Raw genomic sequence first — 12,682 nt, forward strand, 5'->3', positions numbered from 1 at the left:
TACTATATCGAAACCATAATTTTTCTGTTAGATACGTGTAAAAAGTTAATAAATTAACCAAAAAAAAATCTTATAATTTACCCAAAATCAATCTCAATAGCAATCAAATTTTTCTTATTAAAAATATTCTAATAAGAGCTTTATTGTGATATTATAACAGGCTGGACAAATCCCAGGCACCAGGTCTAAAAAATTGGTATAGGCACCTAAAATTTTCTTTGTGTAGTTAATAGGAGGCTGAGAGCAGCACAAAATGTTTACTGTTCGCGTCTGCAAAAATACAGTTGTTCGAAATCTTTTAGTAAAATAGTTAAACGAATGCGTACATAAAGGATTAATTTTTTTTCCACGTGGGTGAATCCTATGGTTCTAGCCCAAAAGAACCATAGGATTTATGGACATTTAGAATAATTATAGACGTCGAATAATTATAGGATTATTCTATGTTTCCACTTTGACTCAAACTGAAAATTTGAAGAAAAAAAATTTCATTTATATCCATCAAATACACACAAAATTTTTGTATTAAAACGAGGAACTCCACTTGCGACGCGTGTCCAACTACAGATTTCCCCGTTCACCATAACTCATCACCTATCTCTTAACCATGATTTTTCCCATTCAGCAAGTTGCCCCCAATCTTGTGTAAAAATGCCTCAAGAGTTTACCATGTTGGACCCAATCAAATGCCTTCTGGAAATAAGGTAAACAAGTGTTAAAGACTAGGTGTTTGAATATTTTTAAACAGATTTTGGCATTTTAATAAATTTAGTCCAAAGTTGTGTTACGTTTTGTATAGGCTTAAATGTAAAATTTCGTGAAGATTCGTGAAAATATCCACAAATACACAATCATTAAAAAAAATCTAAACACATAAGGATTTTTTAAAACACATAAGGCACTTTGTAATATAAACTTGATATAATTAAAATTTACAAATACACCATAACAGGCAAAATGTCCAACAAGGTAGATGAGAAAAAGATGCCCATAGGAAATATGGATGTCATACTGTATAATTCAAAAATGCAGCAACTGAATTAAAAACACAATCACAAAAATTATAAACAATATATACACATGATACAATGCCCGTAAATAATATTATGGTTGTCTTATTCTAAGTATGGATAACTTCTCAATTTACTTCAACATGTTTATTGTATTTCTTTTTAAACGTGTCAATTGTGTTACAATTTACTACCTCCGGGGGTAAGCTATTCCATTTATTAACAACCCTATTAGAGAAAAATTCCCTGCGACACCATAACTTTGCATTGTCCCTCACCAATCGATACTGGTGTCCCCTTGTAAAAGCAGTCGATTGGCAGTGTACTAAAAAAGTTCATGTGGTCCATCCTATCCATCTTGTTGAAAATTTTGAACACCTCGATCATATCTCCCAACACCTGCGCTCATCTAATGTAAACATATTTAAAAAAATGAAGTCTCTCTTCATAACTCAATCCCTGTGTGCCAACAAGGGTATGCGTAGCTCTTCTCTGCACCCCTTCAACCAAGTCTATGTCGCTCTGTAGGTATGGTCCCCAAAACCTTACAGCATACTCTAGTCCAGGACGAACTAAGCCTCGAAAAAGCGGAAAAATGACTTTAGGAAAACGCGAAGAGACCTTTTTGAAAATCAAACTAAGCATTCTATTCGCTTTTTTGACCACAGCTGAACAATGTTCAGAAAACCTAAGCTGCTCGTCAATGAGAATTCCCAAATCGGCGACCCTAGTTGCATACGGGATTGCTTGGTTTCAGAAAATAGAGCTCTCATACATTCAGAAAATGTGCATGGAAAATTGAAATTTATCAACAGAATTGTTGCAAAAGTTGAATCTTGCAGATCTAAAATCAATATTTAAACATCTAATTGCACTGTATTTTTTATTTTTTTGCCATTGTATACATACTTTATTATCACTAGACTCAATAGCTCAACCACATTGAAAACGAGTTGCTGAAACAGTTCTTTTTGCATATTGTCACTGCAAAAGACATAAATTTTAGGGTGATTGCTGACGTATACGAAAATTGCAAGTGAGATGGCTGATGACCATTTAGAGTGGACACTTAGATGATTTGTTTATTGCTCGTTTCTCAGATGTGGTGAGTCCTGAAGAAATGGGTTTCAATTGTTTTGACGGCCATATGTCCTTTCAGAATTTTTTTTTCTCCCAATGTTTTCAATGTTATCCCAAGAGGGTGAGAAAGTCCACTGTTAGCATTTGGAGGGTACAGGTCTGCCGAAAAGAGACAGATATGGTACACATGTGCAGTAAGTTCTTTCAATCATTTCCTGTAGAATTTTCTTTCAATTTGGTGCTTTGCTTGCTGACAGGGCCATCTAAAAAGCATCATGGGCTCCCGGGCCAGTTGATTTTTCTGAGGCCCAACCTGGAGAATTCTCGAAAATTTCAATTAGTTCCCATTTTTGTGAGGTCCCTCTTCTCTTGAAGCCCCTGGGCTGTGCTCGGGTGGGGCTATGCGTTCAGACGGCACTGCTTGTTGACTGTGTCAAATCTCTGTCATTCATAATGTCGGAAAAACAAAAAACACGCTCTCTGGAAATTTTGGAATAACTCAACAAGAATTTTAAATTAATAACAAAAGTTCATCTTGCAAACCAGTTGAATATCTTTGTTTCAACTTTTTGAAACGATTATAAAGCAGAGAAACAAAACTAAAGAGCAAGCTCCTGATTGAAAATCATCTACTGCTAAAAAAAAGAGTCCAAGATGGGAAATTTTAGTAAGTCGAGAAGATTTTGTTGCAATTTTGTACCCAATGCCCTGCTCCAAAGGTAATGTTGTGCTAATTTTTATTTCTTTAAATGATTTGAAATGTGATTTAATTTCCTCTCAAGTGTGAAATGATATTTTTTTAGAACAGAATTGAATGCAATTAAGCACATAAAATTTTATAACATTTTATATGTATGGGGGGAGGGATAATTTTTTAAAAAGGCTCAGTTATTTGACTTTGACTTACACATTTATAAAATGTTTTGACACAGCCTCTTGAACGTCATAAACGACTGTAACAGAATTGTCAAGTTGCTTACTTGAATAGATGAAGTGAACATAAATATTTGAATTATTTCAGTTCAATTTTGCAGGCCGGTGCTTCGGCCAAGGCCAATGAAAAAAAATATATATAGTTTTGAGTATTATTACTTTCATCAACTTTTTAATTCACTAAATTCATATATTCTTTTTGGATGCCTGTAGTGAATCGCCTGGCATAATGGAATCGCTTTGTTTTATCAAAATAAGCATTGCATAGAATAACTTCACGTAAGAGCAGGGTGTCTCAAACTTTTTCCACCTGAGGCGCTCTTTTCCCCTATTCAGTGCTTATCCGCGAGCTCCACCAGCTAGCTCCTCAGAGCTGTTTAACAAAGAATATTTAATAGAAACCAGGGTCACAGCCGTGGTGACCCTGACAAAGGTTGGAAGCGCACAGGTTAGAACCCATGCGTTAGAGGAATAAGCTTTGATGTTCTAAATTAAAGTTAAACGTTTGGATAGAAATTTTGTTTTGTGTAAAACTCGTTTCAAACTGGTTCGTTATGTAGAGACTACAGTAGTTTCATTTGGTGTAGTATGAGTATACTTGCTACTATAAACAACGAAACTATAGAGATGCGGTGGATATCTTATCTGAGAGAAACTAAGGATAAATTTGATACTGTGCATATCTATCTATCTATATATATATATATATATATATATATAACTGATTTTCTGTCTGTGTGGTGTGTATGTTCTCTATACAAATCGTCAACTTTAGATCGATCGTCGCCAAATTTTGGATATATACCAAACAGGGCCCGGATTGAATGATAGGCTACTTTAAAAGTTTGTCAGAAAAGGGCAGATGCCCGAAATGGACAAAAAACCATAGGGCAACAAAAAACCATAGGGCTTTTGGAATGTTTACTTTGGTTACCATGGTTCCCTAGTAATGCGTTTTAGACGTGCACATGCCTTTACAATGGTTTGTCACTTCTTTAATCTTGCAGTATTATATATTTATTCCTTTTGTAATGGTTTGTCACTTTTTCAATCCTCCCAATAACTAAAGAAACACGGGAAGCGCCGGGTATTATAGCTAGTATTATGCATGATAAAACTGCAGTGAAATCTCGATATAATAATATTCTGTGGACGAAGAAAAATATAGAGGTATTTATCATTAATCAAGAGACTGACATTGAACACTAGCCATCAGGGCCACAACTAAATGCTTGATCAGCTGAGGTAAGCATATATTTTGACATCCCCCTGTAATTTTGAAGGTTATAAAAGGTGAATTTTGCGCACCCTTTGGTCTGGGGCAAGAGACCTGCTTGTCCCTGCTCCCAGTTGCGGCCCTGCCGACCATGGATCACGATCACCATTGGCGTATGCAAAGGGGGGTTTAGGGTTCTAACATCCCCAGAGCCGAGAAAATAGGGTTATTTTGCAGGAAAAAACGTAACCCCACCCTTGTGAAAATTCTGTGTACGCTTATGGCAATCACAAGTTTCTATGGGAAAACCATATATATCGCCTAACCAATTTGTTCTCTTAACTGGCCCATAGGGGAGCTCTATTGTATTGCGTAAAATTATATACAAATCACATAATCATATCAAAATGTAATAATATTTATTACACACACACACAATTATATTTTATTATTTAATTTAAATATACAGTGAAACCTTGGTATAACAATATTCTATGGACCAAGAAAAAATATTGTGGTAGAGAGATTTAAGAAGCAACATTATCCTTACGTGTGATCAAATTTATGCTATTGTTATCATTTTTTATTCATTACAAAAAACTAATTGATTAGTTTATTTATAAAATTCACTTAGAGGTGTATTGTCCCTATAAAGAAGTTTACCGCATAGCGCTTTTGTGTTGTACGCAGAGTGTAGCAATACAAATAACTTTAGCTTTCGGTGATAATTTTTTTAGCTCAAAATATTCATGTTATTAGATGCCTTCAGAAGAATGAGAAAAAGTGACAAAGTTAAAATTAAATTCAAATTGTTGTAGCGATTTCAAAAATCTCCTAAAAATATCGTTATAGAGGGGTTTATCATAGTAGAGGATGTTGTTGTACCGAGAGTTTAATATCAAGCCAGGCAATTCCAAATAAGATTCGAAAAAAATATCATTGTAGATGTATTTATTATCGATTATTGTTGTAGCGATGTTTTGCTGCATATACAAATGCCATATCGTATACAGGATTTTCTCATGGGAGGGCATTCAACATTTGTTTCTTCCCAAGAGGGGTTTCTTTTTCTTTTTTGTAATGAAAAAATACACCATAATCTTTTCTCAAGGGAGGTGAACAGAATTTTTCGGGGAGGGGGGTAAGGGGGGGCCCGTGAAAAAACCTGGCCTGGGGGCCATGGTAAAATATAAATATTTGTATGCACTCATCTCGTCAGAAACATCTGCATCACATCTTGTACTGCCAAGGTATTGAAAGATGTTGATGATTGGTGATTCAAAATTCTGTTAGTTAGTATAAACAATCCTTGCTTTTATGCAGTAGAATTAAAGAACGAAGTTGAAACTTCACTTTGCGTTTAACACATGACCACATCACAAAAATTTTACTTTCATAAATTAAAAAAAGAATGTGTGCACCGACTTGTATGTTGCCAGTGAATTGAGGTTAAACCTAAAGCTAAAATAAAAACACACATTGTTTGTACCGTCCGCCCACATGAACACTAGTCCCATGAAGTAAGGGCCTAGAACATAATTCAAGTCAGACAGTATAAGAGATCCCTTGGCAGGGAGCGCTGCAGACATCAGCATCAGGCATTTTAGGTTCACAAAAACCGGGACTTTTTCCAGTGTTTTCTGAAAATATACTTGCCCATTACTATGGTTACAGTTTTGACACTGCAACTGTTTATAGGCTGTTGTATTTCTTGGTTCATTGACAACAATGAAAGATACTCAACATTTGTTATATAATAAACATTTATTCTATAAATATTAGAATTTTAGTATAAAATTTTTACGAATAACTATCACAGATTTCTCTCTCAACACAATGAATATGTGAATAAATTAGAACGCTCTCACCACTTCGTCCGGAAATTCAAGTGTTAGTTCACATTGTCCAAAGAACAGATGGCACTGTCAAGCATTGGTCTTTTCACACTACGGTCGGTGAAAACCCTAAAGCTGGGTTTGCGGTTTGAGGTGCCTGTTGAGGTTATCAGCCAGCCATTTGAGCAGGAGGCAGACATCTGGAGAGGCCCTGGAGCAGCCGGTCTGGCTACCAATCAATCCACCAATTGACGTAACCAAGACGAAGTTAACACATGAGAACAGGTGATGAGTTGCAAGAGGTGCCAAAGGACACCTTTCCACAATTAATACATCGCCATAGGCGTAAACTTATATCCGGCTCATGGGCCCAAGCCCCCCAAATAATTTTGAAGGACCGGCTCAGCCCCCCCCCCCCCAAAAAATTCACATGAATACGTTTCCCATATTTTGTGATTACAAAAATTAAAAAAAAGTTGAGTTAAAAAAATCTGCTCGAAATTTTATTTTAATGCTTTTTTTAAAATCGCAATAAACTTGTCCTTGGCTTTCTTTTTTTGTAGCAATTTATAGTATTTTTCTCACGGTCAACAACGACACTCGATCTCCAATTATCATTCTCTCTTGGTGCCAATCGTAGGTGCCTGAAGGCATGCATTTCTGGATGGCATCTGGAGACGAGAAGGTGCTTTGGTCCTTTCTTGTTCTCGCTGTCGGAAAATTCAGAAGCATCTCTTCTCCTTTTGTTTGAACGTGACTCTTGGGGGAAGGAGGCTGGAAGGAGGATCCAGACGATGCAGGAGGAAAAGAAAGGTTAAAAAATAGGCCAATAATGATTGAAACCGAAACAAGTACCCTCGGAGAGCCATATTTCACTTATTCACTTATACACATATTTCACATATTCGCTTACCGAGTTCGGGAGCCAGGGACGAAACATTTTTGTCAAAATAATGCATGACCATAGGCTTAAACTTGTATCCGGCCCCCCTCCAATATTTTTGAAGAGCCGGCTTGCCCTCCCCCCCCCCCCCCCACAAATAAAAAATTCGGGTGGATTTGTTTGACACTTGGCTCAGAAAAAACTTTTTGACAAAAAACTTCTCCCTTGGGGAAGGGGACATGAGACAACGGAAAAAAAGTGGAAGGAGGTAAAGTGAACAACGAATAAGCTTATTAACAAGTTTGAAGGCCAGTAAAATATTTCAAGCCCTCACAACAGAGGTGCCGACATGAAGAAATTAACATTGGGTGGAGGAGGGCGGTGAAAGTTGCTGGCCGTTCCGTATATATGGGACTCCAGCGCATAAGCAGGAAACAGAGGATGCATTGCATTGTTTTTCCAAAAATGAATGGCGGGAGACTCAGCCCCCTTACAAAATTTATTGGGGGTGGGGCTGAAATATCCTCCACTCCTAAGTTCCGGCGAAATAAGAGTAAACTAAAACTGATATTGAAAAAATTTGCGGCCCCCCCTGGTCCGGTACCTTGGGCACTTGACCCCCCCCAGTTGCAGCTCTGTTTCCAGTACCCCGGCACTTAGGTAGCCAGTGCCGGAACAAGGGAAGAAGGCAGTTTTCACAGGCAGAAATCTTGAGGAGGCTGCTGCTAATTCTGGTGGGGGAGGGGAAGGAACGAAAAATACCATTTCGATCGATTTTGTCAGCGGGGAGGGTGAAAAAATTACATATTCTTCCCTAAACGATTAAAATGATCCTGTCTCTCCGAGTTACACATTGTTGGACCGGGCTTTTGGACTGAGATCTTTTGCGGGGACCCAGATTTTTCACAGGGAAGTACTTGGAACCTGTCATAGGTGTAAACTTGTATTGGGACAATGGGATCTAGCCCCCCCCCCCACCCTAATAATTTTGGAGAGCTGGCTTAACCCCCCCCCCCCAAAAAAATCGCATGGATACGTTTTCCACACCTATACTCAGAATAATCACGTCACGTCACTACAGTGTGTTTCGGCCTTTATACGAAGCTGTGACGTGTAAAAAGTGGCGATTTTTTACGTTCGCAACACTCTTAGAAATTTTAAATATCTTGCGGCATCTCAGTCGAGGAGGCATTCCTCCTCGCACCCCAAGAATGAAAAGAGAAGGGGGGGAAGAACCCCTCCTTTTTTGAGCATAACCCTTTTAAGGGACTCTTCCCCATGAAAAAGTATGCACCGGGACTTCGAGAAGGCTCGCTACAGCCATGGCCCCCAGGACTTCAGCCCTGTTAAATCCAGCAATATTAAATATAGTTACACCTTTTTGATAAATTCATGCATTTTCGCATTTTCTTCAATGATAATTTATTCAAAATCTTCAAAAACAATCCAGATACAGTATTTTGCAGCCCTCTAATGCTTATAGTCGATAAAATGTAGTAAAAGAATATTTTTTTCTGTTAGACATATCAATTCAAATTAATAAAACTTACGTTTTATTTTTTCAATCATATTTTAAATTTATTTAAGAAAAATTTTAACTCCATTTGGCTTGCGTACTTGAAAAAGTGACGGGAAAAGTTTCTGGGAATTGATGACTCTTCCCAGGGCAGCAACTACATACTTTGTCACCTGGGGCAAGTCGGAATTTTGGCACCCCTTGCATGTAGAATAAGCAGTTAAAGGGTGAGTTCGACTTCCATTCTGGTCCAGCATCCGGAGCACCAGAGCCGCCTGCACTTGTTAGTTGCGGCCCTGCTCCTTCCCATGTTCGAAGACAATTATGAAATCAGAAAATTTTGAGCCATTCCTAGATTCTGATTTAGCAATCACACGTATACAAAATTTTAGGCGCCAATAGTTTTCTAGTTGCCATGGCGACCTGGCGCCTGGGATTTGTCCAGCCCTGGAATACATAAAGATGTATATAAGCCCTACTGTATATATTTTTTGTATATTTTTACTTGCATTCTTTGTATATAATCGTTTTCGTCACCCTGCCCAGGGATTTCAGGATTCGTGAGATCTGGGGGGGGGGATATACTCAGATTTACGGCACAACTCGATCTGTAATAAATTGCCTATGGCGATAGACTGGAGTTGTGCGCGGTTTTAATGAGAGAGAGTGGGAGGGAGAATGAATGTATATTTTTATTTGGACCATGATCAAACTAGAATGGGTTTCAAGGGCAGAGGCGTAAGCCTCCAACAATTAAATAAAGTTTTGTTAATTAAATGCTTTCGCGGAAAATTCAACTCAAAATTTCTCTGGAAGAAATTCAGTGCCCCCCCCCCCCCCATAGATCGGTCTTGGGTATGCTCCTGCTCAGGGGCAGTCCCATTCACTTTGGTAACAATACGTGAAATGAGATTGTTATAATTAGAGCCTGAATTTTCCACTAAAAATGGTAAAATATGCAATAAAACTGAGAAAATACATGTTAAAGAACAAATAACCATTGTAAATAACGTTTGTAAATGCATCTTTGACTCGGTTCATATTCATTTGCAAAAAAATATTCTCATGCAAATGACTTCGACATGTATTTTATTTAGGAATTTCTAGTTACTAGTACTGTAGCTGCTCACTAATAGAAAGAAAAGAATGCTCGACAAAGAAGCAAACTACACGTGCACACAAGTAACAAAATGTCAAAAATGGGCGGATTTTTCTCTTGAGAGATTTTACTTTTTACTTGAAAAAAAAAGAAAAAGAAATGACAAGCAAATAAAGCGCCCAGGCTTCAGGTATGACCCATTGTAAGTAGAAGTTCCTTGGAGTTATGCAGCCAAACATCAAACTATTTTAAAATGTCGAATTTCCGATTCGATGGAAAATGCTGACAGATCCATAGGAAGTGAGCATGAATGTAAAAAATAGTTCTGACTTTTATTTAATTGTTAAGTTAGTCATCTAAACCGCTTTGATGATAGGAAATTCTATGAAAAAAATATTTATACTCTTAGATAATCAACTGCTTTGAGATCAAAAATCAATTTCATCACAAGAGTTCTGTTCATTAGTTAATATTAGAACAAAATGATCTCAAAGACGTTCCAATGCAGATAAAGCAGCAATTTACAGTAATTTTATGTCCTAACAGACTAAAAAGTAAAAACTCGTTTATAATGAGAAATACGTTACAACGAAAATTTTTCTCGTGGTTGTGAGCTGTGGTTATAACGAACTTTTATTGAGCAATATTAATTTAAAAAATTATAAAAATGCAATTAATCTTCCGCACAACTTGAAAATATACACTTATATTCAGAAAATTCTTCAATTACATACATTAATTATAAAAAGAGATTAAAATATGTAAATGCAAAAAAAAGGACTAATCATAATGAATTTATAAATAGTGCAAAAAAAAATCAAAAATAAACAGGTCATTTTCCCCGTCCACCGCTGGATGACCATTCATTAAATTAAGTTGTATAATAACCAAGAACGGCCACTAAAGCAGTGTTTTCCAAAGTGTGAAATAGTCCAAAGGGTCGGTAGAAGCTATGGGTTTAGTATAGGATCCTATGGGTGGGTTTGAGTTGGGAGAGATGAGAAAGAATTTTTTTTTAAAGCAGGGCTATATGAAACAAAAAGTTTGGGAAACTTTTCACTGAAGCAGCAGTTCTCAACCGGTGCTCCGTGAGCATTTCCCGGGAACTCTGCAGCCACTCGAAGAAAATAATATAAATTAGTAAATTTGATAAATAAATAAAAAAGGAGCCTACGGGACTCCGCCATAGAAATTTTATGCTGAATAGAGGCGGCCACTGTAGCATATTTGTGTTTGAGTACAGTTGATCATCTGTGGAGATTTTACTGAGTTTAGGAAAATGTAATGGAACCCTTTCTATATGTCTCCCTATTACGTTTCTGACCTTACCCATTTGTACGACGTTTGGCTTCAGTTGCTATACATTCCTATACATGCCCTGCCTGTATACACTCCAATTAATCGATGTTTTCACTTCGATTCGAACTCTCAAACCTTTGGAAAACGACACCATTTCTGTCATTCGAATCACATAATTTTTTAATTGGTAAAAACGCATCACTGAAATACAGCGCATTCCGTTTTTCAAAAACCCATCACGAAGAAACGGTGTAAGTGGAAAAACACTTCAAATGGAAAATCTCGATGAGTATTAGTGATAGATGGAACATGAAAGTAAATCGTACTAAACGAAAACCGTTCCAAGCTAAGCGGGATCGACTGCAATTTCTCATGCACATTTTTTACTGAAAAAGCCATAAAATTTAAAATGATTGACCGGTTCAATGGCTTTTGAGAGGTATTAATTAATTATTGAATGGGATATGGTATGCTGATAGCCAGGGTCGTATTTAGGATTTTTGCCGACTGGGGCAAACATGGTTTTGCCGCCCCACATTCGATAATTTTATGACAGTATTCTCTGTTCCCACCTAAAACTGCCGCCCCCTAAATTTTGCCTATCGGGGCAGTTGCCCCCTCTGCCCCCCTCTAGTTCTGGGCCCTGTTGGTAGCAAACATGTTCACTATCAGTTCGTTAAGAGATAAATCTTTCAACAACGGAGAACTCAATACATCATCTACTTTTTGCTTAGATATAGAAAGCAAAAGCAAAACAAACAATAATATGATGTTTTACATAAGATTTAAATACACTTTTTTCTGTTAAATCTTGAAATGAATACCGTAAGATTGCTTGAGACTTTAGCAACAGTAATGTTATGATAGTACGTATATTTCTTCTCAAGCATAATTATGAATCAAAACGACAGATTTTTTACAAAAATTTTTGGGAAACGTCTGTGGAAAAGAGGGGGGGTGGGTAATTTTCGAAAAAAGTTTGTTATACGGTTTCGCAATTGTACAACGCGTCATATAAACAAGGTTCCATTAGTTGAGCCTGAGCACCCCCCCCCCCCCGACATTTTTGATAAGTTTATGCCTATGTGCATCGCTATGATTGAGAGACCAACTGGTGTATGCCCCAGCAAGGCAAGACACCTTAGAATAAAGTAACTGTTTCAAAGGAACAGGAATCAGTGATGTATCTCGCTATGCATCTGGTATTTATACAAGAGCGTTCCCATAATGCCTCATGACGGAACCAATCACAAGGTTGAAAGTGCTGTACTGAACTTTGTGTATCCGATTTACATATCTTCATGAGAGAGAAATAATTTTGCACAAAAATATATCACAGAATCTGGCAACACAAATACAAGAAATTGGAGATCTGGCCAGGATCCACAACTCTTAGGCCTATTGTAAATTGTATATGCTCATATTATTGACCGTAAGATGGTCCTAGGACCCACCGATGGCGTGAAGATAAAATTATTGCACATTTATATATATATAACACTTTTGCTGCACATTTATATATATAACACTTTTGCTGAACATTTACATTATATTGCACAAACATTTATGTTGCAAAACACTAAATATTTCACATTGCACAATTAATTCATTTCTCAACACAATAATTCAATGTTTGAGTTTGACGATGACTCAACATGATTCCCACCGACGAGCTGCAGATCTCTGACATGGATTTAAACCAGAATTTATATGGGACATCTGCAGTCCAACCTCTGGCCCCCGGGCCTCAAGAGAAGAGAGGTTTCACAAAAATGAGAACCAGTTCAAATTTTTGAGAATTCATCTGATAG

General features: G+C 37.2%; 1 protein-coding gene and 1 long non-coding RNA gene across 7 annotated transcripts in view; one reads left to right on the forward strand and one right to left on the reverse strand.

Moving 5' to 3' along the window:
- Nucleotides 1–12,682, forward strand: part of LOC149085212 (calcium-activated potassium channel slowpoke-like) — a 268,638-nt gene that overhangs the window by 125,390 nt on the left and 130,566 nt on the right. The window lies entirely within an intron of this gene.
- Nucleotides 1–12,682, reverse strand: part of LOC149085213 (uncharacterized) — a 45,289-nt gene that overhangs the window by 16,757 nt on the left and 15,850 nt on the right. The window lies entirely within an intron of this gene.

The sequence above is a fragment of the Pholcus phalangioides genome, unplaced genomic scaffold (genome assembly GCF_987345545.1).
Source record: "Pholcus phalangioides strain wild (caught in Gottingen) unplaced genomic scaffold, Ppha-v1.0 ptg000007l_1, whole genome shotgun sequence".
Classification (NCBI taxonomy): domain Eukaryota; kingdom Metazoa; phylum Arthropoda; class Arachnida; order Araneae; family Pholcidae; genus Pholcus; species Pholcus phalangioides.